The sequence below is a fragment of the Pelodiscus sinensis genome, chromosome 4 (genome assembly GCF_052426305.1).
Source record: "Pelodiscus sinensis isolate ZL-2025 chromosome 4, ASM5242630v1, whole genome shotgun sequence".
NCBI lineage: Eukaryota > Metazoa > Chordata > Testudines > Trionychidae > Pelodiscus > Pelodiscus sinensis.
In genome coordinates this window covers 1,848,008-1,874,425 of record NC_143055.1, presented here as the reverse complement: position 1 = coordinate 1,874,425, position 26,418 = coordinate 1,848,008, and the positions used below count along the sequence as shown (strand labels likewise).

At 65.1% G+C, this 26,418-nt stretch overlaps 2 long non-coding RNA genes across 2 annotated transcripts; one reads left to right on the top strand and one right to left on the bottom strand.

The window, feature by feature from the left end:
* Window positions 1-8,180: 8,180 nt before the first annotated feature.
* On the bottom strand, window positions 8,181-17,330 carry LOC149524473 (uncharacterized). Its single transcript, XR_016349358.1, has 4 exons — window positions 17,195-17,330; window positions 13,787-16,117; window positions 9,692-10,010; window positions 8,181-8,552 (listed from the first exon to the last, which is right to left on the bottom strand). It is a non-coding gene; the product is annotated as an uncharacterized LOC149524473 (long non-coding RNA).
* A 156-nt stretch (window positions 17,331-17,486) lies between these two features.
* LOC142824310 (uncharacterized) lies at window positions 17,487-19,209 on the top strand. The gene is made up of 2 exons (XR_012899231.2): window positions 17,487-17,621; window positions 18,229-19,209. It is a non-coding gene; the product is annotated as an uncharacterized LOC142824310 (long non-coding RNA).
* Window positions 19,210-26,418: the final 7,209 nt, after the last annotated feature.

Below are 26,418 nucleotides of genomic sequence, written 5' to 3'. Positions count from 1 at the left end.
TGCAACCCCCACTGCCCAGGGCAGCCTCCCAGGTCACCCACAGGGGCCTGCAGCAAATTGCCTGCCTCTGCCCCACTCCTCCCTCCCCCCTTGCCAGCTCTAGGGCCAGAGGGAGGCTGTGGGGAGGGGCTGGGGGGGAGCCCGGCCTGACCAAGCCCTGGCGGGGATGACTGAGTTGGGGTGGTGTGATGTTGTGGGGATTTTGTCCACTGTGTTCGCTCTGTTGTTGCATTGGCTGGTTGCTGTGTTGTGCTGTGTGCGATTCCTACTGTCCCGTGCGGCTCCGCAGTGACTGTGTGTGTGTGCCTCAGTTTCCCCGGTTGCGTAAGGAGGGGAGGCCGGGCACGGCTCACTGGGGATGTTCAGTCTCTCACCACCCGAGGGCCCGGTGGCAGCAGATAACCCCCTGGGCCTGGAAGCAGTAGCTGGGTGTGGGCATTAGTTTCTCTGCTGGCTGGGGGAGAAGGGAGCCCAGCTGGCCTGGGGGGCCAGGGCAGGGGCCCAGAGCTGAGGCTCTGCCCCCCAAGCTGGGCTGCACTGGCGGCTCCTGGCTCCTGGAACAAGTCTGGGCTACGCTGGGTCCCTGGGAACCAACAGCCCTTCTCTTCTACCTGCCGCCGGAGAGTCCCCCTGGCTGCGGGTGGGGGGCAGGGCGGGGGCTCCCCCACACTCCGTGACAGATGGGTCCTGCCCTGGGCAGGGGGCTGGAATCGCTGGCCCCTTCCTGCCCTCGCGCGCTCTGCTTCTGGGACTCGCTGGCCCTGACTGAGCCCCCAGCTGCATGGTCCTGCAACGCCCCCGGCTCATGGGTCAGCCCCAAGGGCCCTGCCCCAGTGGAGAACCTGCCCCCTCCAACTGCCCCGGCAGCCAGGCCCGGACAGGAGACCCCCCCAGGCCACGCCAGGACCGGGGCCCCCGCTTGTCAATGCCAGGACACGCCCTTTGTGACCTACCATCGCCCTGCGTCCCCCGCCAGGCCCGGGGCAGAGGGGGGCCGCCGGGAGGGCGCCCGCAGCAAGTTCCCCGCGCTCGCCCGGCCCTGGCAGCTCCTGCCCCGGCACATGGGCAGCACCGGCTCCCTGGGCAGCGCCCACCCCCCCCACTCTGCAGCCCGTGGGTGCCGAGGGCAGCACAGGTCCATGGCGCGGGTGCAGGGACTTGGCCTGTGCCTGGGAGCTGCTGGCACCGGGCCGGGGGGTCCGCCTGCCTGGGGAAGGGGGGCCAGGGCAGCGCTCTGCGTGGGGGGGCGTGCGCCCAGCTGGCAAGCTGACCACGGCAGGTTTCCGGGGGCCGGCGGCTCCAGGCTCCCTAGCGGGGCGGGAAGGAGGCAGTGCAGCGGGGTGCTCGGCGCGGGACCCCCAGGGTGGCAGGGCCGTGGGCGCAGGCAGCTCGCAGCAGATTGTGCGGCGCCTGCCGGCTTCACACGTCTGCCCGCCGTGGGCTGCGCTCCCCTCCCTTTGCGCCGCAGGGCCGGAGGCGACGGCGCGGTTCTTGGGCATGGCCCTGGTCCGGCGGCCGGACACTCGGCCCGAGCCCTGGGGGTCCGGGGAGCACGGGGAGGGGACCGCGCTGAGGAAGAGGGCGTGGGACGAGTGTCGCACCTCCACATGTGGGGGGCTCGCTACCCCCTGGGGGGCTGCACATGGGGCTGGGGCTGCCAGAGCTGGGGGGTGGCAGCTCCTGGCTCCAGCGCGCTGGGCTCTGCCGCCTGCCTGGTGCTGCCCACCCTGGATGGATTCCTCGTGTCCCTCCATCCGTGGCTCCAGCGGGTCCACGTCCCACACGTGCCTGGGCCGAGCTCCGGGGCGCAGCTCAGCCGGGCCCAGAGAGGGCCTGGCCAGCGGAAAAGCCTTGTTACCGCCCCGAGCGCAGAGCCTGGCGCTCCCCAGGCTGGCCCCCCAGGGCCGAGGAGCCAGCAGTTTGATGGGGGGCCTGGGGGAGCCCACAGGGGGGTTCCCCTGGCTCTGTTGCTGTGGCCCAGGGTTGGGTCCTCCTGTGATCTGCCGAGGCCCCTTCTCACCCCACGCTGGGGGTCGCCTTTGCCCCGGGCCGGGCGAGGCACAGGGAGGGAGGCAGCGGGCTGTCCGGAGTGCCCGGCGAGGCCTGGCCCGAGTGCGACTGGCCCGAGGGCGCTCGCCTGGCGCCTCTAGCGGGGTCCCTCTGGCACGGCCGGGGCAGTGTGCAGGGCGAGTGCTCCGACCTGGCCTGGGGAAACCCCGAGCCCCTTCTGTGACGATGCGTTGGGGTTCCCCGTCTCCTGCACCCCGAAATGCCACGGACAGACTCCCCCAGCCGGTAGAAAGGAGGGAGTTTATTGCCTCCCCAGGGTACAGCACAGCACAGATGTCATCAGGTTACAGGGCAGGCCTAGGATGCCTCAGCCCCCCTTGATATGGGGGGGGTCTCGGCTTCTAAACCCCCCAGCCTGTTGCTGAGGCTGCTTCCTCCATGCTCCCAGACAGAAACTCCCTCTCCTCCAGCCCTGCCCCCCAGCCAGGGCAGCATCCACCTTCCTTTGTTCCTCCCCATGGGGGGTAGCTGGTCAGACAGGTTTGGAGCCCCCTTTGCATAACGACTCCTGTCACAGCCAGCAGAGGTCGCCCCCAGCCCACTGCCCAGCAAAGCCACGAACAAGGCACCCCCACTACGTCCCACCTTCGCAGCCAGGAGCCGGCTGGCCCCGAGCCGAGCGCCGCCCCCCCACAGGCGCCGAACGCACCCGCGCTCGCAGGCCGCCTGGCTCTGGCGGGGTCTGCATGGGGGGGCGAAGCCAGAGATGGTGCCAAGGGCTGAGAGAACAGGCACGTGGATCTCATGCCGCCTCCCGCGCACGGCTGGGGGGAACGTGCATCCCTCGTGCTCACGGCGCCTGGACAGAGCCCTGACGCCCCCGCGGCTGGCAGCAGCGCCTCTGTCGTGTTGGATGCATGTGCCGTCCCGAGGCAGCGCGGCCCAGTGGCTAGAGTCAATGACACAGGCGTCTGGGGCAGAGGCCGGTGACGTCTGCGTGTGCAAGCGGGTGTTTCTGCCTGGCTGTGCTGTGTTCGGTGGGATTCCCGCTGACTCGCTCCGGACGGGAGGGCCAGACTCAGAAGATCCCAGCTCTCTCCCAGGGCCAAAGATCTAGGCGGGGCTGAGTCCAGGCCTGGGGCAGGGGCAGGCTAGGAGCAGTGCAGGGGCTGAGAGCAGGGAAGGGGGGTTCAGGGCCCTTCCCCCCGGAGGAATGGGGCTGTCTGCTCTCGGGGTCGTGCTCACACCGACCCTGCGCTGCGCCGTGTCCCTGGGAACCAATAAACCTTCTAGTCTACTGGCCGCCTGAGAGTCCCCTCCTGCCGCCGATGGGGGTGCAGGCCCCTCCCGTGGCCGTGGCGACCGACCGCTACCAGCCTCCAGTTTCTATGTCCTTCCCGGTCGGCGAGGAGGCTACTGACCCGCGTGGGGCGGGCGGCAGCGGGGGGAGCCCCAGAGCCAGCCCCCCAGGGACTCCCCAGCCACGGGCGACACCGGCTGCTCCGGCTCGGCTGGGTTTTGTCCCTGCCACGCGGGCCGGACTGAGTTTGTGCGGCGCTGGGGGCTCTGGCCCGGGCTCCGGGCGGGCAGGGATGAACCAGCGTGAAGCTGGGCGGGTTTCTAACGGCGCCGGCCGGGACTGAGCGGCTGCAGTCCGGACCTCAGAGACAGGGGCTCTGAAGCAAAGGCCCCAGTGGCTGCTCGACCCAGCGCCAGCCCCGGCCCGGGCGGCAGCGCAGCCTGCGCTCGAGCTGAGAGAACGTGCCGGGGATAATTGCCTTCATCAGGAAAGGTTAATGAGGTGCTGTGTGTACAGCTGTGGCGGGTGTGATCACAGCCCCCGGCCTGCTCCTTCACCTCGGCAGCTATTAGAGCCGCCTCCGTGCAGCAAGCCGCCCTGCCCGGCCACGGAACCCGGAGCCACAACCCAGCCACCAAGAGCGCCCTATCGCCCAGCCCGGCCACGGAACCCGGAGCCACAACCCAGCCACCAAGAGCGCCCCTGCCGCCCTGCCCGGCCACGGAACCCGGAGCCACAACCCAGCCACCAAGAGCTCCCTATCACCCAGCCTGGCCACGGAACCCGGAGCCACAACCCAGCCACCAAGAGCGCCCTATCGCCCAGCCCGGCCACGGAACCCGGAGCCACAACCCAGCCACCAAGAGCGCCCTATCGCCCAGCCCGGCCACGGAACCCGGAGCCACAACCCAACCACCAAGAGCTCCCTATCGCCCAGCCCGGACACGGAACCCGGAGCCACAACCCAGCCACCAAGAGCTCCCTATCACCCAGCCTGGCCACGGAATCCGGAGCCACAACCCAGCCACCAAGAGCGCACTATCGCCCAGCCCAGCCATGGAGGTAAGAGCCACAACCCAGCCACCGAGAGCACCCCTGCTGCCCAGACCGCCCATACCACGGAACCCGGAGCCCCAACCCAACCGCTGAGAGCGCCCCTGCCATCCAGCCGGCCCGTGCCATGCCAGAGCCAAGAGCCACAGCCCGGTGTGCTGACGTGCCCCTGACACCTCGCCTGCCCACACGGTGTCACAACCCAGCCTCTGAGAGGGCCCCTGCTGCCTATCCCACCCGCGCCATGCCAGAGAGCCAAGAGACATCAGCCAGCCCGCTGACGGTGCCCCTGCCACCCGGCCCAACCCACGCTGCACCACGGAAACCAAGAGCCACGACCCAGCCACTGCAGAGAGGGCAGTAGGACCCCTGGAGCCAGGCCTGGAATGGCAGAGCCGGCTTCACTAGCAGGACAAAGATCTTGCTGTGAATTTCTCAGCCCTCCCTCCGTGCGTGTGGGCTCCTCTGTCCAGGATGGGGGTCTCTCTTGCTGAGTACCCCACTCCCCTTCCCTCCCCTGCCCAAGGTGCCCTGTAACGCCATTCCCAGTGCACTCCATGAGGGCCACGGGGCTCAGGGGGGCAGGTGCCCAGGGAAACTGAGGCACACACACACACACAGAGTTACACCAGAGCCACACAGGCGAGTGAACACAGGGATGCCAGGGGCCAGCACAGTCCCCGCCACGGCACAGGGAGCAAGGAGGTAGCTGAGCCCGGTGGGAAGCTCAGGACCCTAGGAGAGAGCCAGGCCTGAACGCCAGGCTGAAACCTCGGGGGACAAACCATGCAGCCCGGGTGGCCATGCCAGGGGCTTGCTGGCCTTGCGCACCCCCCGCCCCCGGCACCCGCCTGGGGCCCTGGGCAGCAGCGTGGCGGGGGAAGGGCTCGGCCGCGGGCGTCAGAGCGAGGTGCGGACATTCCCGGCACGTGGCACGAGGCGGGGGCTGCTGAGATCGATTGGCTCCCGGCGCCGGCAGAGAGAGGCAGGTGGCCCCAGCGGCTTTGACGGGCAGCATCTGGGGAGCACGGTCACCGAGCCGCAGCGGGGCAGGAGGGGCGGCCGGACGGGGAGCGAAGCACTTTTATTAACTCATCTGTCATCCGAATCTTCCCCACTCAGCCCCCTGCCTCTGCTGCCACGGGCCACGGGCCGGCACCTGCCCCCGGGCTGCTCGAACCGGGCGGGGCGGCTGGCACGGCACGGCCAGGCAGTGTGGGGGGCAGGACCGAGCGCGGGGGAGTCGGCATCCGGCCCCCACCACAAGGCAGGGCTGGGCTACACCGAATGCTCACAGGCCGGACCGGGCCCCCCCAGCATCCCTTAGCCCTCCCCCGGGCCTCCCCCAGCCCCCCCAGCTCTCCTCTGGCCTCCCCAGCATCCCTTAGCCCTCCCCTGGGCCCCCCAGCATCCCTTAGCCCTCCCCCGGGCCTCCCCCAGCCCCCCCAGCTCTCCTCTGGCCCCCCCAGCATCCCTTAGCCCTCCCCCGGGCCTCCCCCAGCATCCCTTAGCGCTCCCCCGGGTCTCCCCCAGCCCCCCTTAGCCCTCCCCTGGGCCCCCCCAGCATCCCTTAGCACTCCCCCGGGCCTCCCCCAGCCCCCCCCAGCATCCCTTAGCCCTCCCCTAGCCCCCCCCAGCATCCCTTAGCCCTCCCCCGGGCCTCCCCCAGCCTCCCCAGCATCCCTTAGCCCTCCCCCGGGCCTCCCCCAGCCCCCCCAGCATCCCTTAGCCCTCCCCCGGGCCTCCCCCAGCATCCCTTAGCGCTCCCCCGGGTCTCCCCCAGCCCCCCTTAGCCCTCCCCTGGGCCCCCCCAGCATCCCTTAGCCCTCCCCCGGGCCTCCCCCAGCATCCCTTAGCCCTCCCCCGGGTCTCCCCCAGCCCCCCTTAGCCCTCCCCTGGGCCCCCCCAGCATCCCTTAGCGCTCCCCCGGGCCTCCCCCAGCCCCCCCAGCATCCCTTAGCCCTCCCCTAGCCCCCCCCAGCATCCCTTAGCCCTCCCCCGGGCCTCCCCCAGCCTCCCCAGCATCCCTTAGCCCTCCCCCGGGCCTCCCCCAGCCCCCCCAGCATCCCTTAGCCCTCCCCCGGGCCTCCCCAGCATCCCTTAGCGCTCCCCCGGGTCTCCCCCAGCCCCCCTTAGCCCTCCCCTGGGCCCCCCCAGCATCCCTTAGCGCTCCCCCGGGCCTCCCCCAGCCCCCCCAGCATCCCTTAGCCCTCCCCTAGCCCCCCCCCAGCATCCCTTAGCCCTCCCCCGGGCCTCCCCCAGCCCCCCCCAGCATCCCTTAGCCCTCCCCTAGCCCCCCCCAGCATCCCTTAGCCCTCCCCCGGGCCTCCCCCCCCCCCAGCATCCCTTAGCCCTCCCCCGGGCCTCCCCCAGCCCCCCCAGCATCCCTTAGCCCCCCCCAGCATCCCTTAGCTCTCCTCTGGCCTCCCCAGCATCCCTTAGCTCTCCTCTGGCCCCCCCGCATCCCTTAGCCCGTACATTTTAAATTAAATTAAATTAAATTAAATGAATGGAGATGCCTGTCTCTAAGAGCTGGAAGGACCTCGCAAGGTCATCGAGTCCAGTCTGCTGCCCTCACTGCAGGACCAAGTACCAGCCCTGACCAATTTTTGCCCAAATCCCTGAACGGCCCCTGCAAGGATTGAACTCACAGCCCTGGGTTTAGGAGGCCAATGCTCAAACTGCTGAGCTGCCCCTCCCCCGGCCTACAACATTTTGGACCCTGAGGTGGGGAGCTCAAATGACGCCCCCAGGCCCCTGGCTTGGGCCAACACTTTGCAAGGCTCAAGGCAGGTGCCTTCCTGCCCTTTTGCCCTCCCTCCTGCAGCATGGACCCCCCCCCCGCCCGCCGCCCAGGGCAGAGCGCCCCCATGTGCACCAGCAGTGCCACAGCTGCCTGCACTCTGGGTCCTGGGGCGCCCCCTCCCCCACAGCCTGGCACTCGGGCGGCTGCCTCAGTTCCCCTCACGGTAAGGCCAGCCCTGCCCCTCCCAGCACCCCTGAGCCTGCCCCTGGGAAGGGCTGCAACCCGCCATGCTCCTCCCTTAAGGAGGGGCTTGCTCCAGCACTGCCCTCTTCCTGCTTTGGGCCCAGTGGCATTCTGGGAGCTGTAGTTTGCAGGACACATGGGAACTGTAGGCCCCACAGCAAGGAATCCTGGGAAGGGTGGCTGTATATAAGCAGCTCCCTTGCCTGGCCGCAGGGCAGAGCAGGGAGGGTGGGGATCTAGCTGGGGGCAGGCAGGGACAGACACTCTGCCAGTCATGGGGCCTGGGCCAGAGGCGGAAGGACTCGTCTGGGGATTGCAGTGAAGAGCCGGGTGCTGTGCCCCAAACTAACCACCCCCCAGGGCACTTTGGAGCCCAGCGCCGGTGCCGGGAAGCAGAGGGCTGCAGGAGTCGGGGGCAGGTGTCCCTGTGATGGCAGCTCACTGAGAAATCGGCACTAAGTGCCCGGGTTAGAGGCACTGAGCAGCCCTCTGTGTTCCCGGCCCCTGAGGCTGCCCTGCTGGGGGGTGTCACGGAGCGTGGGGAGTCACTGGGCCCTGCACCCCACCCGCAGCCAGCGGGACTCTCTGGCGGCAGGTAGAAGAGAAGGGTTATTGGGTCCCAGGGACCCAGCGTAGCCCAGACTTGTTACAGGAGCCGGGAGCAGCCAGCGCAGCCCAGCTTGGGGCGTGGGGGGCCCAGAGGGGGCCAAACCCATTGGCCAGGCCCAGCTGAGAGAACGGCCCCTCGGGCCTCGTGCCCCCGGACACCCCAGCGCCCTACCATGGGCCCCCCGGCCAGGCGATACGCCCCCCAAGGAGACACACAGCTCGGGGCAGGCTGGCTGATGTACTGAGCTGGAGCTGGTGGCACCGGCTCTAGAGCGCGTCCAGGAGGCGCAGGAAGCAGGCGCCCAGGCCCTGCAGGCAGAAGAGCAGGAACAGGGCGGGCGCCAGGTAGAGGAGGAAGCGGAAGGTGACGGGCACGAGGTGGGCGAAGAAGATCTTGCCGGCGGTGGCGGTGGCGTGCACGAAGAGCACCCCCACCTCCAGCAGGAAGAAGAGGAGAATCAGGCAGGCGACGAGGTCCAGCAGCCAGACGGGGCAGGGCAGGGCGCAGAGCTGGGCTTCCCCCATGGCCTCTCCCCCGGCTCGCGGCCACACCTGGCTGGGCTCTGCAGCGGCTCCGGCGTGGGGCTCGCCCTGCGAGGGAACGGAGGGAGGCGGGGCTCAGACCTGCCCTGCGCAAGGGCAGCGGTGCTGGCCCTGGCCGGGGGAGGCCACGGCCCTGTGAGGCTTGCTGCCAGGCCAGGGCTGGGCCCCTGCACGGAGGATGCCTCCTGGCCTTAGGATGCAGCACGGGGCTGTCAGCCTCCCTCGGGAGTCACCTGGGGCTCTCCGGAGCCAGACAAAGCCGCCTTGGGGCATGGCCCCATTTCGCAGAGGGGTGAACTGAGGCACCGAGCTGGGACCTTGCCCCAGCAGCAGCGGCACCAGGGTTAGCGCCCATTCCTGTTCCCCCCACTAGGTGACGCTGCCTGTCTGCAGGACCCGCACAATCAGCAGGCGCAAGGTGGGTGGGTCTCACCCCCTGGAAAACGCCAGGGACGAAGGATGTGGGGAGATGGGCCCATGAGCTGGCACGGTGGGGGGGACATGACCTGAGCTGGCACAACGGGGGGGACCTGGGCTGACATGGGGGGGGGCGGGCGGCACCAGAGGGTGCTGAGCTGGCACGGGGGGGACCTGAGCAGGCACAGCGGGCAGGGGGCTGAGCCGGCACCGTGGGGGGCACCGCACCAGAGGCCCCGGCTGCTGCAGAAGCAGGGAGGGCGCCTGAGGAATCTGCCCCAAGCCGGCCCGGAGGGGGGGTGTCCAGCCGGCAGCCCGTCAGGGAGCCCCTCCCGTGCACAGGGCGCGGCTGGAGCCATCCGCATTCAGAGCCAGCGAGACCAGCCTTGACCCGTCCTCGAACTCGGGGCCAGGCCCTCTCCCCGGCGCCCCGCCCAGGGTGGGTCCCGTGTGTTGGCGCAGCCCCTGCCTGGGGACGCTCCGTCCGTCCAGCAGGAGGCGGATGAGCAGTGGGAATGCCCAGGGCGGAGGGCGCACGACCCCGCCTGAGCGTGCGAGACGGGGGGACTCGGCAGCCCGCAGGATGGGCCCTAGAAGAGTAATTGCACCTCCCGGAGCCGGACAGCACGCGCCCAGGCCGGCCCCCGTGCGCAGCGCCGGGGGGGGGGGTGCAAACCCTCAGCAAGGGGGCCCCGGCCTCTTTCTCTCGGTGTCGGGGGTTTCCTGGGGCGCGTGGCGGGAGCGGGGCAGAGCTGCCCGCGGGGCGTTACCTGGGGTGGGGGGTCACACGAGGTCCAGGAAGGCGATGGACAGGGTCAGGCACATGAGGAAGTAGCAGTAGAGGAGGGCGGCGGGGAGGAGGAGGTAGGAGAGGAGGGCGACGAAGGGGACCAGGTAGAAGGAGAGGACGACCAGGCCCGGCAGCAGGAAGTAGAAGAGGACGCTGGTGGCCCGGGAGAGCAGGAGCAGCAAGGCCACGCAAATGAGGACATCCAAGACGCCTTCGGGGCTAGAAATGGCTTCCATGGAGCGGGCCCTGCCCCTCGCGGCTCAGCTGAGACCCGCTCCGGGCTGCAGATGCTGCACCCCCTGCAGGAAGCAGAACGAAGGGCCGTTAATGCCCCGCCCGTGGGACCATCCCGGCCCCCGCTGCACGGCCGGCCAGCCCCACGGCGGAGCGTTTCGCCCTCCTCTGCCCCCTGGGCCGGGGGCCACGCCCACCCCATAGTCCGGGGCCGGCGGGAGCAGGGGACTGTCCCCACTCTTCTCTACTGCCTTCACTCTGGCTCTGCATTCGCCGTGTTGCGTGTGAGTGAGTCTACTGTCCTGCGCTGCTCTGGAGTAACTCTGTGGGCGTGCCTCAGTTTCCCCGGGCGTGCCTCAGTTTCCCCGGGCGCTGCAGCTCTCTGCATATGGAGGGGGAGGCCGGGCACGACTCACTGGGGAAGTATGTTCAGTCTCTCCTGGCCTGAGGCAGAGAACACCTTGGGCAAGGAAGCAGGACAAAGCAGGAGGCGGGGCGGCCTGGGGGCTGGGAGCAGTGGCTGGGGGTGGGGAGAAGGGAGCCCAGCTGGCCGGGTGGGGGCTGGGCCTCCCTTTCCTCAAGCTTGTACTGATGGGATTAGTCGGGGCTGGTCCTGCCTTGGGCAGGGGCTGGACTCGGAGACTCCTGAAGGCTCTGCCGGCCCTGGGGTTCTGGGGTTCTGGGGTTCTATGACGGCGCCTGGAGCCTGTAACAAGAAGCCCTTGAGCTACGCTGGGTCCCTGGGGACCAATACACCAGTTCTACCTGCCGCTGGAGAGTCCCGTCCGGCTGCGGGTGGGGGTGAGGCCCCGTGGCTCCCCCGCACCCCGTGGCAGCCGGAGATCGGCGATGGACAGTCCAGCGCAGGGCTAGCTGTACCTGGGGCCGTCCACGGGCCAGCGGCTCAGCTAGGGTGCCCGGGGGCCCAGGAGGAGTTTCAGACAGAAACACGCACAGCCTGCGTCTGTTTCAGCATCGTCTCAGAAGAACGTCCGGCCAGAGTGTCACGTGACTGGATTTGGAGGGGAGCAGCCAGATCACCGCTGTGCCCATGGGGGGGGGTTGCCCCAAAAGTCGGTACGAAGGGGACCATGGGAGGGGTCAAACAAAAGCTTGTGCTCTACTGGTTCTGTGTGCGCCCTTCATAGCTGTGTGATGTGTGTGTGGACTTAGGGGTGTGTGCTCTACTGGTTCTGTGTGCGCCCTTGATAGCTGTGTGTGATGTGTGTGTGGACTTAGGGGTGTGTGCTCTACTGGTTCTGTGTGTGCCCTTCATAGCTGTGTGATGTGCGTGTGGACTTAGGGGTGTGTGCTCTACTGGTTCTGTGTGTGCCCTTCATAGCTGTGTGATGTGCGTGTGGACTTAGGGGTGTGTGCTCTACTGGTTCTGTGTGTGCCCTTCATAGCTGTGTGATGTGCGTGTGGACTTAGGGGTGTGTGCTCTACTGGTTCTGTGTGCGCCCTTCATAGCTGTGTGATGTGTGTGTGGACTTAGGGGTGTGTGCTCTACTGGTTCTGTGTGCGCCCTTCATAGCTGTGTGATGTGCGTGTGGACTTAGGGGTGTGTGCTCTACTGGTTCTGTGTGTGCCCTTCATAGCTGTGTGATGTGCGTGTGGACTTAGGGGTGTGTGCTCTACTGGTTCTGTGTGCGCCCTTCATAGCTGTGTGATGTGTGTGGACTTAGGGGTGTGTGCTCTACTGGTTCTGTGTGTGCCCTTCGTAGCTGTGTGATGTGTGTGTGGACTTAGGGGTGTGTGCTCTGCATGGAGTTTCTCTGTATGTGGTTGAGCAATGGGCGAGAAAAGCTCGGCCTATGGACACGCTAATTAGGGACAATAGGTCTCTTAAGTACCAGAGACCCGCCTGGGAAGGGATCTAGGTGCCTGGCCACTGGCCATGTGACTGTCTCCAGCTTGGAAGAAGCCAGGGAGGGATATAAAAGTGCCATGCGGCCGGCTCCATCTTGGTCTCCAGTTTTGCTCCTGACCCCAGAGGCAGCTTTGCAGGGAATCATGAGCCGGGAAGACCTGTGGCCCCATCCTGACGTAGGATGTAACCACAGACTTTTAACCCAGCAGCTGTAACATCTCTGCTAGAGCCTGCATGGAGAACTGGGAGATTCGATGCATGTAATGTAGGATCCTTTAACAGCCTCACTCTCCTGCTTTTCTTTCTTGTAGCAATAACCCTTTAGATGTTCGATGCTAAGTGATTGGGTCAGCAGGGTTTGTGGGTAAGATCTGGAGGGTAAATTGACCAGGGATCTGGGGCTGGTTTCTTGGGACCGGACAGAACTTGTTCGGGGTAGGTGGGATTGGGTGCTAGACCCCTCACCCATGTGTTAGGCCCGGGGCTGTTTGGGGCACGGAGAGAGCTGGGGTGTCCGAGGGGTTTTGCTCGTGAGGCTTCTGGCTGGCCAGGCTGGCAGCTGACGCGCTCTGGGATGGGTTTGTGGCCTGTTTGGGAAGGTCTCCAGTCCGGGGCTGTAGGGAGCCCTGAGTTTGAGCAATTCGCCCTGAGCAGACGCCCTCAGCGGTGCCCAGCCCTGGCCCGGCCTGTCACACAGAGGACGTCTCCTGCAGACTCCTGTGGCCCCCCCTTCACGCGGAGGATAGGAAGTCAGAGGGAGAGGGAAGGCAGACAAGGCCAACCGCCGAGTGCAGCTACGTGGAGGGGAGGCAGTTGCGTAGCTTATTGCAGATTTAGCCCTGCTGGGTGGACATGCCCTCAGTCTGCCCCAGCCAGCCCCTCCGTCAGTGTGGAGAGAGCTCTGAAACCAGCCCCTTGGCCCGCCGGGGCAGCCAGAGAAGCAGGCTGGCGGGGATCCTTCGGGAGAAGGTGGAAAGAGAGGAAGCGTCACGTTGCTGCGGTGTAAATCCGCAGGGCGCCCTCAGTTTGACCCGGCGTGCCAGTGGGGTTGCCTCATTGCCACAAGGTTCAAACAAGCGCACAGACCTGTGGAACTCCTTGCCAGAGGATGTTGTGAAGGCCAGGACGATGGAGGGCAGGTCCATCGATGGCCGTTAGCCAGGCTGGGCAGGGAGGGCGTCCCAGCCTCTGTGGCAGGGATGGGCATGGGTGACGGGAGTGGGATCATGTCACGATTCCATGTTCTGTTCCCTCTCTCGGGGCCCCTGGCCCCGCCACGGTGCAGTCGGCTCAGAAGAGGCACTGTGGCTGGCATCGCAGCGGGGACAGACCTGGGCATGGGGGCAGAGCAGGGGGGAGAGCGGAGATGTGACTATCCCCCCCCCCGAATGTTCCTCTGTGCCAACCTAGGGAGCTGCACCCGCCACTCGGGGGCCCCTGCTCCAGTGCAGGAGCTGCCTCGCCCTGCCACGCTCCTGCCGTTCTAATGGGCCACCCGCTCTCCCTGAGGCTGCCCGTTGCTAGGGTGAGGCCATTCCCCGCCTCTGGCGCGGGTGCAAAGGCAGCTGGGGGCCTGGTGCCCACGGCTGAGGGGAGGCGACATGCCGGAGAGGGCTCCGGGAAGAGCCGCGGTTCCGTTACGCCGGAGAGGGCTCCGGGAAGAGCCGCGGTTCCGTTACGCCGGAGTGGGCTCCGGGAAGAGCCGCGGTTCCGTTACGCCGGAGAGGGCTCCGGGAAGAGCCGCGGTTCCGTTACGCCGGAGTGGGCTCCGGGAAGAGCCGCGGTTCCGTTACGCCGGAGAGGGCTCCGAGAAGAGCCGCGGTTCCGTGACCAGGAACCCGGCCCAGCGGTGAGAGGTGCGGGGGGGGCCCTGAGCAGGCTGCTGGCAGCCCTGGGCTGCGGGAAGTAGAGTCGGTGCCCCGCAGGTTTGCCCCTCGGGCCCCCCACCTGCCCCAGCCAGCCAGACCCTACCTCTGCGTGGCCCGCGCCGCTCTGCACGTGGGTGCTGGTCCCTGCGCCCTTCAGCCCCGCATCCTGCTGGACGCCCCCAGCCCCCCGCGCGGGCCAGGCCCCCGCCCCGCATTGTGACACCGAGGGCAGAAGTGCTGTTCTGACATCACAGAGCAGGTGGGGGAGGCGCCGTCTGGCTCCCTTCCCGCCCCCCTCCCCCGGGCCTGCCCCAGGAGCTACGGAGGCAGCACCTGTCTTCCACGCACGGGGGTGGGACGCGGGCCACTTGCCTGCCCTCCCTCCGCCCAGTCCTGTCCTGGCTGCCCCTCGCCTCCCCAGGCCGGCCCTGCCCTGGGCAGGGGAGCCGAGCCCGCCCCGGGGAGCAGCACGCAGCTGGGCTGGGCTGGGCAGCGGCTGGAGAGCCCCGCGGGCGCAGGACCGGTTTCAGCAGCGGCTGTCGCTGTTCTCAGCACTGCCCGGGGCGGCAGCTCTCAACCCAGGGTCCCTGGCCTCCCGAGCCATGGCAGGAGGCGTTAGACTGGCAGGGCCTGGAGCTGAAAGCCCCGAGTGTCTCCGGCACCGCCCCGAGTGTCTCCGGCACCGCCCCGAGTGTCTCCGGCACCGCCCCGAGCCCTCGTGCTGAGTAATACCCGGAGCCCTGGCACGCCCCAAACCCAGCACCCTGGCGCCCCGTGTAACCGCCGCCCAGCGGAGTTGAACCCGGGCCCTCTGGAGCTGGGTGCAGGTGCTGCCGCAGCTTGAGCGATAAAGCCGGCTGGCTCCCTGGCGCTCCCTGGGACAGCGACCCGCGCGAGGGGTGTGGGTTACACCCCCACTGACCTGGCTCCGGGCGCCCTTGCCGGCTCTGTCAGGTGTGCGGCGGCTGCCTCGCCTCCGGGCCTTTCCACACCTGGCTCCCCCGCACGGGCCGCACCTCCCTCCCCAGAGCTCCCTGGGGGGTCTGGGCCAGGCCCGGCAGCGAAATCCTGCAGCCCAAAGCACGGGACTGGGGCATCCCCGGAGGCTTCCGACGCCTCCCTCGCCGCCCCAGGGGAAGTCCTGACACAGCCGGACTCAGGGAGCTGCCCGGGCATCTGGGCCCCATCCCTGGAGCCTGGCCCAGGCTGGCGGAGCGCCTGCTCCCTCCTTCCCAGACATCCCATCCACCCCGGCCCAGGGCAGCTCTTTAACCTCGTCCTCCCCATCCTGGGGGCACCCCAGAGCGAACCCGCGGGGCTGTGGCATGAACACCCCCAGGCTGTGAACCGGCCCCTGCCCAGCTCCAAGGACGGCTGCTGAGCACCTCGGGGCCTGAGGGGCTGGGGCCGAGGGGCGTCAGCAGGGCCAGTTTGTGGGGCCCGCGCCTGAGGGACCCGAGGGCCAGCAGAGCCCCGGGGAGACGGGATCCCTCGGTGCCCCGGAGTGTGCCCTGCCCGGGGATCCGGCTGCGTGCCAGGGCTCTGCACGCGCACACACGAGAGCCAGGTCACTGCCCAGACACCACCGCTGAGCCTTGGCTGGGGCAGGGTCAGTGCTCGCTGAATGGGCCCCGCCCGTGGGGGGATCCACCCCCGCCCAGTCAGGAAGGGGCTAATGGGCTGCTCTGGCTCTGGGCCCTTGCTCCTCTGCAGCCTGGTGAGGGCCGGGCGCCGGAGAGAGGGGCTGCGTCCCGCCGGGGCCACGCCCTGGGTGCTCGCTAGCGCCCCGCGCTCCCTTTTCAGAGCCAGGGCGCCCAGCTGGGCCCTCCCGTGCAGACCAGTGCAGGCCCGAAGCAGGGGAGGAAGCTGAAGGTTTATTCTCTTTGGGGAGGTCCAGCCAGCCCCGGGGAGCTGCCTCCGTCAGCGCCAGGCCCCCCCTCGGCACGGCAGCGGTGACTGTCTGGGGACCACGGTCCCCCCGTGTGTCTCAGGCCGGGCGGGGGGTCCTCGTGAGCCACGGCCCCTCCCTTTCCATCGGCTGGGGCGCGGCCCCCGGCTCACCAGATGAGCAGCAGGAGCTGGGTGGAGCCAGGCAGCAGGATGTGCCGGCCCGCCAGGTAGATGACGAGGGTGGGGAAGAGGGAGACGAGGAAGGTCGCCATGGCCGGGAGCAGCCGGTTGAAGAAGTGGTCGGCCACGGGCCCGAGCGACTTCAGGAAGCCCAGGGAGGCCGGCAGCACGTGGTCGTACACGATGAAGACGGGGAGGAACATGAAGAAGAGGAGCATGAAGGCGACGCGGAGCAGGAGGTCGCAGAATATCACTGTGACCACGCAGGAGAGCACCCGCCGCAGGGCCCGCAGGGCGCTCCGCAGGACCGCGTTCATTCTGCAGGGGCCCCTGGCGCGCAGGGCCGCTTCGCCGATGCTGCGCGCTCCCTGGGGGAAGCAGGAGGAAGGGCCAGGCTGAGACCCGAGCGGCGGAAGGGCCCCGTTCCTCCGCCCTCACCTGGCGCCGATTTAACAGCCAGGCCCGGGGGCCGTGCTCAGCGCGGGGCAGGCACGGACCTGGTCTCTGCGGTGGCCAGCCGGCCCTTCAGGAAGAAGGGCTATTTTGGGGGGACGCTGGGTCTGTCTGTGGGAGAAAATGCCGGAGCCTGGAACTTCCCGGCCGAGCGCAAAGGGCCGGGGGCAGACGGGTTTCGGGGGCTGTTTCTGAGGGGAGTCCAGGAGACCAGGGGGGCGCAGAGAACCCGAGACGCAGGGACAGAGGCTGGGGGCTGGGACTGAGCCCAGACTGTCCCCTGCCCTCGCGCTCTCTCTGCGGGAAGCAGGACTTGGACGGGCTGGAAACACACAGGGCTGCGCCCCATTCTCCAGGCCCCTCGCTGCCCCTGGGACCCCAAAGCACCCGCCCAGGCCCGGCCTGCTGGACCATTCGGCCAAAGGGGCCTGGGAGAGGCGGGCCAGGCAGCGCAGGGGCTAGACCAGGCCTTTTGGCCGGCTAGCCCCGCCCCCTTTGCCTGCAGCCAATGGCAGGCCTGGAGGGAGGTTAAAAGGAAGGGGCCTGGCTCAGTTAGGGGCTGACCAGCATGGAGGCAGGAGCTGGCTTTGCCGGCTGCAGGACCTGAGCCGGAACCCATCCTAACGGGCCAGCCGCCGGGGCATGGACGCCTCCAACCCCAACCCCTGGAGCAAACGAGGGGAACCTACGAGGAACCCAAATAAAAGGCCGGAGTTCTCAGGCCAGCAGGGGCTGCACCCCTTTACCCCCCTGCTAAATTGGGAGCCTAACCACTAGGCCATGCTGCTGCCAGGGAGATGTCGCCACAGGGCCTGCAGACCCCCTGCTGCCTCTGGGGGGCCGTCTCAAGAGACACCAGCCTTTTTACTCCCTTCCTCCTGCTGGCAGGGCGCTCGAGGCCAGATGGCGTCTCCCTGCTCAGGCGCCAGTGAGCCCCACGCGCTCGCCGGGAGAGCCAGGCTCAGAAGCCGCCCAGCCGCAGCCGAACTTGCCTCCTGTCCAGCCCAGGCTCGAGTGGCCTGTTGAACCGCACCCCCTGCATGGGACCCAGCTCTCAGCCGGCTGCACGCACCGCCTCCCCCATGGCTCCGCCGCCGCCCGGGCTCTGAGCCACCGCCCGGCTGGCACTGCTGCCCCATTGTGATGTCACAAAGGGGGCGGGGGGCTCAGAGTCTGGAAGGCAGCTGAGCAGCAGCTGGATTTCTTGCACCCGCTCCAGGACAGCTACGTGCTGCACAAATACACAAGAGGGGATTTTCAAAGGCTCCAAAGTGGCTAGGCGCTGCACCCGACTCCTATGGGAAATCAGCTGAGCCCCTGGCCCCATTTGTGCCTCTGAAAAATCCCCTTTTCCACGCACACAGGTGAAATCTCTACAGGAACCAGGCAGCCAAATATCATAAAGGGAGGCACAGGTAAGACGCCCGAAGGCAAACCCATCGCCAGCCACGTGACAGCTGTGGAGACCATTTCTCCACTTTGTCCAGATCAGTCTGAATTTCCATCCCATCCTCCAAAGCACTTGCAACCCCTCCCAGCTTGGGACCATCTGCAGACTTAATGGTAGCGCCATCTAGGTCAGGGGCAGGCAAATACCAGCCCATGGCTGGCTCCAGTCTGCCAAGGTGAGCCCCTGGCGGGCCCCCATTCCACGCCTCTGCAGGCAAGGAGGATCTCGGCTCCCCTCGGCCGCAGATCGCCAGCCCCAGCCAATGGGCGCTGCGATCGCCCACACCTGCGGAGGTGCAGGTAAATATAGCGGGAGCAGCCCGGGGCTAATCCTGGTCAACTGCCACCGTTTTATGGCCCGCCCCGATCTAGGTTGTGTCTTCCTAGTTTGTTAATGAGGACATGTGATATTGTATCAAAAGCCTTACTATAGTCTAGGTATAGCACACCTACCGCTTCCCCCTCCTCCACAAGGCTTGTGATCCTACCAAAGAAAGCTCTCCGGTTGGTTGGACTTGATTTGTTCTTTACAAGTCCAGGCTGGCTGTTACCTGTCCCCTCATTATCTTCCAGGTGTTTGCAGATGGATTCCTTAATTACCTGCTCCGTTATCTGCTCTGGCACAGAAGTGAAACCGACTAGTCTAATTCCAGCGTTGTCCTTGTTCCCCTGTTAGAGATGGGCACCATACTTGCCGTTTCCCCACCCCAGAGCCTGGATGGACAAGGAGCTGTGCCCTGGATGACATGGGGTTATTTGAGCCCGGGGTCCCCTCGGCCCACGACATGCGCACTGAGAGATCAGACAGCGAGACACACACAGACGGCTCTTTTGAGCAGCAGCAGCTCAGCACACAAGCCGCGCTGCCTTGCGGTACAGATGCCACAGGGCGAGCTTCAGGCAGAGGAGGAGGGAGAGCGGGAGAGACAGGGAGACGAGGAAGACGGCCAGAGCCCGGGCCACGTCGTGGAGGAAGACGTCTGCAACTGGCCTCAGGGTCTGGAGGAAGAGCAGCGCGGCTGGTAACACGTGCTCATAAAAGGCAACTCCAGGGACCACCAGGAAAACGAGGAAGTAATAAAAGAGCTCTACCAGCGCCGCGACATAGACCAGGAAGGCAAGGAAGCAGAGTCCCCATCTGAGCCCTCGGAGGAGGTCTCTGGCGGTGGGATGCATGTTACAGGCGGCCGCTGGGCACCTCACGGTCTGCTGGGTCTCTCCTCGGGCCTGCACGCTCCCTTGGAGAACCGGCTCGGGGTGAGGCCTGCACCGAGACCGGAGGAACAAGGACAGTTCTCAGGGCAGGTCTGCTGGTTGCTCGGGGGTTGTTAAAGGTGACGCTATTGCTGGGGGAGGTCTGGTAGTGGGAATCGCACTAGCAACCCTCTTCCCTAGGTCGACCGGACCCGCCCGCTCGTCAGAGCTGGCTTGGCCTCGGTCCGCCGGGCGTGTGCGTGGGCTCGGGGGCCTGGCATCCATCGGGGTCTCTGCTCTCTACTTGTGTCCTGAGAGTCCTGCAGGGTTTCCCAGGGCTCGGTGAACAAATGAATCTTTCCTGCTGTGATGTGATGTGGTGGGTGGGGATTGCGTGTTCGCCGGCTGCTTTGCGGTGCTGCCGTGTGTGTGTGTGTGTGTGTGTGTGTGTGTGTGGTGCCCAGCGGGGGAGGGGGTCTCTGGGGGGCGACTCTGGGGGGGAAGGGGTGGACAGGTAGGGAATGGCCCAGGCCGGCCGCACACCTGCGCTAGGTGGAGGATTCAGGCAGGTGCCACTTTGCCTGGGAATCTGAACAAAGGAGGAGGAGGGGCAGTGGTTGGGTGTGGGAGTCAGTTCAGGGCCCCCCCATTCCCCAGCTGGGTTGTACTCAATGCCCCTGGCTCCTGGAACAAGTCTGGGCTACGCTGGGTCCCTGGGAACCAACAGCCCTTCTCTTCTACCTGCCGCCGGAGAGTCCCCCCTGCTGCGACTGGGGGTGCAGGCCCCTCACCCCTGACACCCACAAAGTGCGGCACAGCCTAGCGTGGGCTCTGGGGAGTGCCGTGGCCAAAGGCCCTGCCTGGCTCTGCCGGGCTCTGTTACTTACCGGCTGCGCCCCCTCCCGCAGAGCCCTGGAGCACCCGCTGAACTGCGCCCCCGCCCGCTGAGCCCCGGAGCACCCGCTGAACTGCGCCCCCGCCCGCTGAGCCCCGGAGCACCCGCTGAACTGCGCCCCCGCCCGCTGAGCCCCGGAGCACCCGCTGAACTGCGCCCCCGCCCGCTGAGCCCCGGAGCACCCGCTGAACTGCGCCCCCGCCCGCTGAGCCCCGGAGCACCCGCTGAACTGCGCCCCCGCCCGCTGAGCCCCGGAGCACCCGCTGAACTGCGCCCCCGCCCGCTGAGCCCCGGAGCACCCGCTGAACTGCGCCCCCGCCCGCTGAGCCCCGGAGCACCCGCTGAACTGCGCCCCCGCCCGCTGAGCCCCGGAGCACCCGCTGAACTGCGCCCCCTCCCGCAAAGCCCTGGAGCACCCGCTGAACTCGTAGCCCGTGCGCTGGGCACCGTGGCGTTAAAGGGGGCTGCTCCCGCGCCCACCGATCGAGCCATGAAACCAGCCCGCTCACCCGCAGCGGTGCAGCCCCCGGCCTCCCCAAGCCCCTCGCCCGCCGCTGTGAGGCGGCCGCCTGGCCATTGTGTCCCAGCAAGCTGGTGCGCTTGGGGCGCTTGATGTCACAGGTCACGCGGTGGAAAGACGGTGCCAGGGAGGGTTCCTTGCTCTCTCGGACCAGCAGGGGCTGTGGGCGGGAGAAGTGTTCCCCCGACTTCTCTAGCATGGCCATCCAGGCAGCAGCTGGGCCCTTCTTCCCAGCACGCCGCGCGGGGGCGCCCACGTTCCGCTCAGTCGCCGCCGTGACCCCCGGGGACTGGTTCACCATCGCTGCTTCCCGGGCAGAGCGCTCCCTCCGGGGGGCTGTCTCGGCGTCGGTTTTGTGACTGTCATAATGGGAGACAAACCACCGCGGGCCCGAGAGGCGTGGCGGGGCAGTAGTTACACACCGAGAGACTCACAGAGAAGGTGGCGGCCCAGGAGCGGAGGGGGCAGACGGACCCTCTTTACGGCAGATACTCCCCCCACGCAACGGGCCGAGGGAGCCATGGATTGGCCCCAGTTCCACGCCGTTCTCCGGTGGGAATTCACCCGCCAACCACGACCTGATGTGGCAACGTTACCTCCGTCCCATCAACATGAGCAGGCAGGGGATGTGTATTATTACACCTGCCCCAATTACGTTACCTCCGTCCCATCAACATGAGCAGGCAGGGGGTGTGTATTATTACACCTGCCCCAATTACGTTACCTCCGTCCCATCAGCATGAGCAGGCAGGGGGTGTGTATTATTACACCTGCCCCAATTACGTTACCTCCGTCCCATCAGCATGAGCAGGCAGGGGGTGTGTATTATTACACCTGCCCCAATTACTGGTTTGTAATTAAATCAACTGAAACTTCCTGAGTCACAAAGGACGTGACCTCAGGAGTCATTGAACACAGCCCCCGGCCCGAGGCAGGACCAACCCCAGCTCCATCAGCCCAGCCAGGGCTTGGTCCAGCCAGGACTTAAACACCCCTAGGGATGGAGATTCCACCCCCTCCCTAGGGAACCATCCCAGGGCTTCCCCACCCGCCTAGGGAAAGAATTTTTCCCAATATCCAACCTAGACCTCCCCCACGGCAACTAAATAGGCCCAGTTCCAGTGGCCAATGGCTCAGTAACACATCAGCCAGCTCCCTCGGCTGCATTCGATCCAGCCCCAGGGGGGTGTGTGCCCAGCGTACTGTGCCCAGCAGCTCTTCACCTGCTCCTCCTCCGCCAAGGGCTGCCCCCCCATGCTGCGTGCCCAGCGATAAGGACCCTCAAGGCCTGGGAGCGTGCGCCGCAGGACTGCGCGGGGGCAAGCGGAGCGTGAAGTGGGGGCTCCAAAGGACAGGCGAGGCCTTAGCGCTCCCCTGCCCACCCTGCCGCACAAGGAGCCGCACTCAGGCAGGACGTTTCCGAGTTTATTGACGGGCGGCTTTGTCCCCAGGGGAGCAGGCTCCTGGCGCCCAGTGGGAAGCGGCTGCGGCGGGTCGCCCGGCAGGGGTGTATCCTGTGGGCCTCGCACAAGAGGCAGAGCGGAGGGCGAGGGGGGCGGGAGTCCGGGGCTCAGAAACTGCTCCTCCGTCTCCTCCTCCGAGAGTGGTGCCTGCGGCCTCGTCGCCGCCTGCCGTGCCGCCTGCGCCTCCTCCTGCGGTGGCGGCCCCCGCGGCCTCTCCGGCGCCGCCGCCTGCGCCGGCTGCGGCTCCGGCTCCGGCTGTGCCTGTACCTCGCCATGCCCCGCAGGCCCTGGGCTCTCTCGCGCTCTGCAGCAGGCCGGCCTGGAGTGGGGCTCCCTGAGCTTGGGGGAAGCAGCCGCCCCCCTTTATAGGCAGAGGCTGCGGGCGTGTCACACAGGCCCGGGTCACTGGCCTGTGAGGGCGAGCGGGTGTGGCCAGCGGTGGGCCAGCCTGCCCATATAAGGAGAAATCCCGCAAGGTTTGCCCATCTATGGCCACGCAGTACCAGTGCCCACCAAGCCAGCTGTCCGGCCCCCCGTGGCCACCGCAGGGCGCTCAGCTGGAGTGACACGAGCAGGCATGGGACGTTATGACTCAGAAGAACACCAGTGCAATGCCCGGCCCCTTCGCGCGCGCCCGCCCGCCGCAGCTGAGGTTTTGCGGAGGAGGCAGGACACAGAGCCGGGTCCTCGCCCCAACGAGCGGAGCTTTCTGACCCTCCGAATTCCCAGTGTGTGCACCGTGCCAACGAGGGCGTCAGCTGACCTGCGGGCAGGCCGCGATTAGCGCAGTCCAGGGTGAACACATTCAGCTTTGTCACACGTTAATCACAGGCATTAACGCGTCAAAGGGACAGTGCAGCACGGAGCCCGGGACCAGCTGTGCGGGGGCGGCCCTCTAGAAACGCCGCACGTTTTGCGGAAAAGCATCCGTGGCCAATCTAGACACGCTTTTCCGCAAAAAAAGTCCCGATCGCCATTTTCGCAATCGGGGCTTTTTTGCGGAAAACAATACTGTGCTGTCTACACTGGCCCTTTTGCGCAAAAGTCTTTCGGAAAAAGACTTTTGCCCGAATGGGAGCAGCATAGTATTTCCGGAAAAGCACTGATGATTTTACATGAGATCGTCAGTGCTTTTCCGGAAATTCAAGCGGCCAGTGTAGACAGCTGGCAAGTTTTTCCGCAAAATCATTTGATTTTGCGGAAAAACTTGCCAATCTAGACACAGCCCAAGAGTAGATAGATAGATGGGGTATATGGAGAGAGAGAGAGAGAGGGAGAGAGATTTATAACAATAATTTGTAATTTAACTAGAGCAGTGGTCTCCAACCTTTTTACACCCAAGATCACTTTTTAAATGACAGACCAAGCCAAGATCTACCGCCCCGCCCCTTCCTCGAAGCCCCGCCCCTTCCGTGAAGCCCCGCCCTCTCTATTCTCCTCCTCTCCTTTACTTGCTGTCCCCAATCCTTATACTGCTACTTATTTTTTTTTTAATTCTTCTGTAGAATGAGGTTTTTCCAACATTTGGCCTGTCTACACTGGACCAAATGTCAAAAAACCCCTTCTTTTGGAAGCCACCTTATTCCTTGTGGAAAGAGGAATATAGGGGTGACCGAAAGAGCCTGTTTGCTATTCCACTAAACAAGCGGAAGAACAAACGCAACCCTGGATGCAGAAGAGTTTTTCTGAGATATCTCCAGAATCCTGAGAAACTCCTGCAGTCTAGCCGGAACCCGCTGGGTTGAGACAGGACGTGTAGGCTCTGCGGTGGGAATGAGGGATTTGGGTGTGGGAAGGGGTGAGAGGTGCAAGCTCTGGGAGGAAATCTGGATGGAGGAGGAGGTGGAGAAGGGGACACTGGCTCGGGGAGGGGGCTCCAGGCTGGGCGGTGTTGGGATACTAAGCAAGTCACAGGCTGGTGGATGTGAGGGTGCAGGAATCTGGGTTGGGGTATGTGAAGGGCTCAGGGCAGGGGGTTCCAGTGTTTGATAGGCTCAGATCTAGGGTCTGGGGAAGGGGGAGTGCAGGAGTGGTTGTGGCCAGATGGGGGCTTGGCCCCAATTGGGGGTTTGTTGGCCAGGCTTCATTTTTAAATAGAATACTGTGTTAAACACAAAGGCTGTGTCCAGACTCAGGGTTTTTTTTAAAAAAAGTAGCCTTTTTTCGAAAAAACATCACCTGCGTCTAGACTGCAGCTGCGTTCTTTTGAAATTAAATCGAAAGAACGTGGCTTTTCTTTCGACGGCGGTAAACCTCATTTCACGAGGAAGAACGCCTTTTTTCGAAAGTGCTCTTTCGAAAAAAGGCATTCTTGAATGCCAACAGGGCTTTTTAGAAAGAGAGCATCCAGACTCACTTGCTGCTTTCTTTCGAAAAAGCGGCTTGCGTTTTCGAAAGTACTGCTTGCAGTCTAGACGCTCTTTTTCGAAAGAGGCTTTTTCGAAAGAGGCTTGCAGTCTAGACATAGCCAAAAAGTTTCTGCATTGTCTTTATTTATGAGAATGGCAGGGAACCTGCCTCGAGTCTGTTGGGGGAAATCTCGTTCCCCTGGGGTACAGAGCCCCCAGAAGGGTCCGAGGCCGGAGGTCAAATCAAATCAGTGAGGCAGGAGAGAAACCTAGAAAGGAAAACTTTATTATGCCTGCATGCAGGCTGACAGCAGAGCCATCGCAGTCAGCCCTGAGTTACAGGTTTTTGGATCCTTTATACAGAATGCTTAGACAGTTCAGTTGTGGATTGTTTTTCTTTAACATCTCAAAGTCTCAGCAGAAGTACTCGGAGACTTCTGTTCCCCCCAGGAGTGCTAGAAGTAAGTTCTACAAAACAAAGGCACATGAGAATGTGGAGTGAGTGGTCTTACAAGGCAAACAGTGCCAAAGAGAAGAGTTTACATGATCATTTGTGACAGGCTAGGAGTCTCCATGAATTTGAGACAGGCATTGGACGGGTCTTTGATTAGAGTTAATTTGATTTCACTCTGATACAGGGAGAGAGGTCTGGAAAACTTTTAACCCTTCCAGCAGTTTTCTTTTAGAGAGCAAAATGCAGGACCATGTAGCACTGTAAAGACTAACAAGATGGTTTATTAGATGATGAGCTTTCGTGGGCCAGACCCGCTTCCTCAGATCAAATAGTGGAAGAAAGTAGTCACAACCATATATACCAAAGGATACAATTAAAAAAATGAACAAATATGAAAAGGACAAATCACATTTCTATCGCTATTCTTTTAGAGAGTTTTGATTTCTGCACAGTCCCCCCTTAGACACAATTGGAGTTATTGGATTTTCCCCACAAGTCAGGGGTCACTGGCCCATAGAAAAGTCCTTTGGGAGTGGGGGACACAGTACTGGGGAGGGGTGCTAGTGGGTTCTGGAGCAGGGAACAGGGTGCCAGTGGGGGCAGGGTGCCAGGACAGGTTTCTGCAGCAGGGGACAGGGTGCTGGGGGGGACAGGTTTCTGCAGAGGGGAGCAGGGGGACAGGTTTCTGTAGTAGGAGACAGGGTGCCAGAAGGAACTGGCTTCTGCAGGGGGGCAGGGTGCCGGGGGACAAGTTTCTGCAGGGGGGGCAGGTTTCTGCAGCGGGGTCTGGGGGGCAAGGGAGAGGGAACAGGGGGCCAGGAGGGTGGGGGACAAGTTTGGGGCAGAGGAGAGGGGACAAGGTTGAGGGCAGGGAGTTCCCTACTCCAGCCACAGAGGGAAGCCTCCGACCCGCGCTCCCTCCGGACTGACCGCAGGGCAGCCGGGCTGAAGCGAAGAAAAGCGGCTGCCCGGCCAGCTGGCCATGGCGCTCAGCCAGGGTGCCACCAAGCTCCACGTGGGCAGGCGCAGAGGAGAAGCCGCCCAATCAGCTGGAGCGCGGTTCAGCCTCCTCTTGGCTGAATGCCACAGCCAGCAGGCCAGGCAGCTTCTCCTCTGCGCCAGCCCACGTGGAGCGTGGTGCACCCTGGCTGAGCGCCATGGCCAGCTGGCCGGGCAGCTGCTTCTCTTCCCTCCAGCCCGGCTGCCCTGCGCTCAGCCCAGGGAGGCTGCGCCTAGCTCCAGCTGTGAAAGCCACAGTCAGCTGGCTGGGGTGTTTCAGCCCTCCCGACCTCCCAGCTCTCACCACTCCTCGCAGCTACTCACCTGTGGTGTTGCTCAGTGAGTAGCTGCTCCTCAAATGAGCAAATCTAATGTAAATGTCCTGCACAGGCGCGCAGTTCAGAGAGGGCTCAAGAGCTACTCGTAGAGCCCCTGAGATCGATCGGTAGCTCACGATCTACTGGCTGGTGACCACGGCACTAGAGCAACATAAGATACTTGCATTGGACGGGCAGCCTGCCAACGGAGCCTTTCCTGCCGACAGGCCCAGCGTTTTCATAGCCTTTCTGGGCTTTGCCGAGAGAACGCCCCTGTGCTTGGTAGTTTGTGCTGGTCTCGCTCAGCCGCACGGTTAAATGTGTGTGCTCCTGTCTAACCAGCGGTGAGAGCCACTTCCCATTTCGGACAGAGCTGTCCTGTCGCAGCCGGGGCCCGGCTGGCTCTTTAACTAGCTCCCGGCTGGCTTTTCTAGCCAGAGCTGCGCCCCCGTGTCCTTTCCCCTCTGTTCCCAGCGTCACTCGGTCTGACTGTAACCCGCAGCCGGTGGTGCTAGCTCTGCCTGTGTCTGCTAGATTCATGAGCCCTTTGGGGCCTGTTTTGCTCTCGGTTTT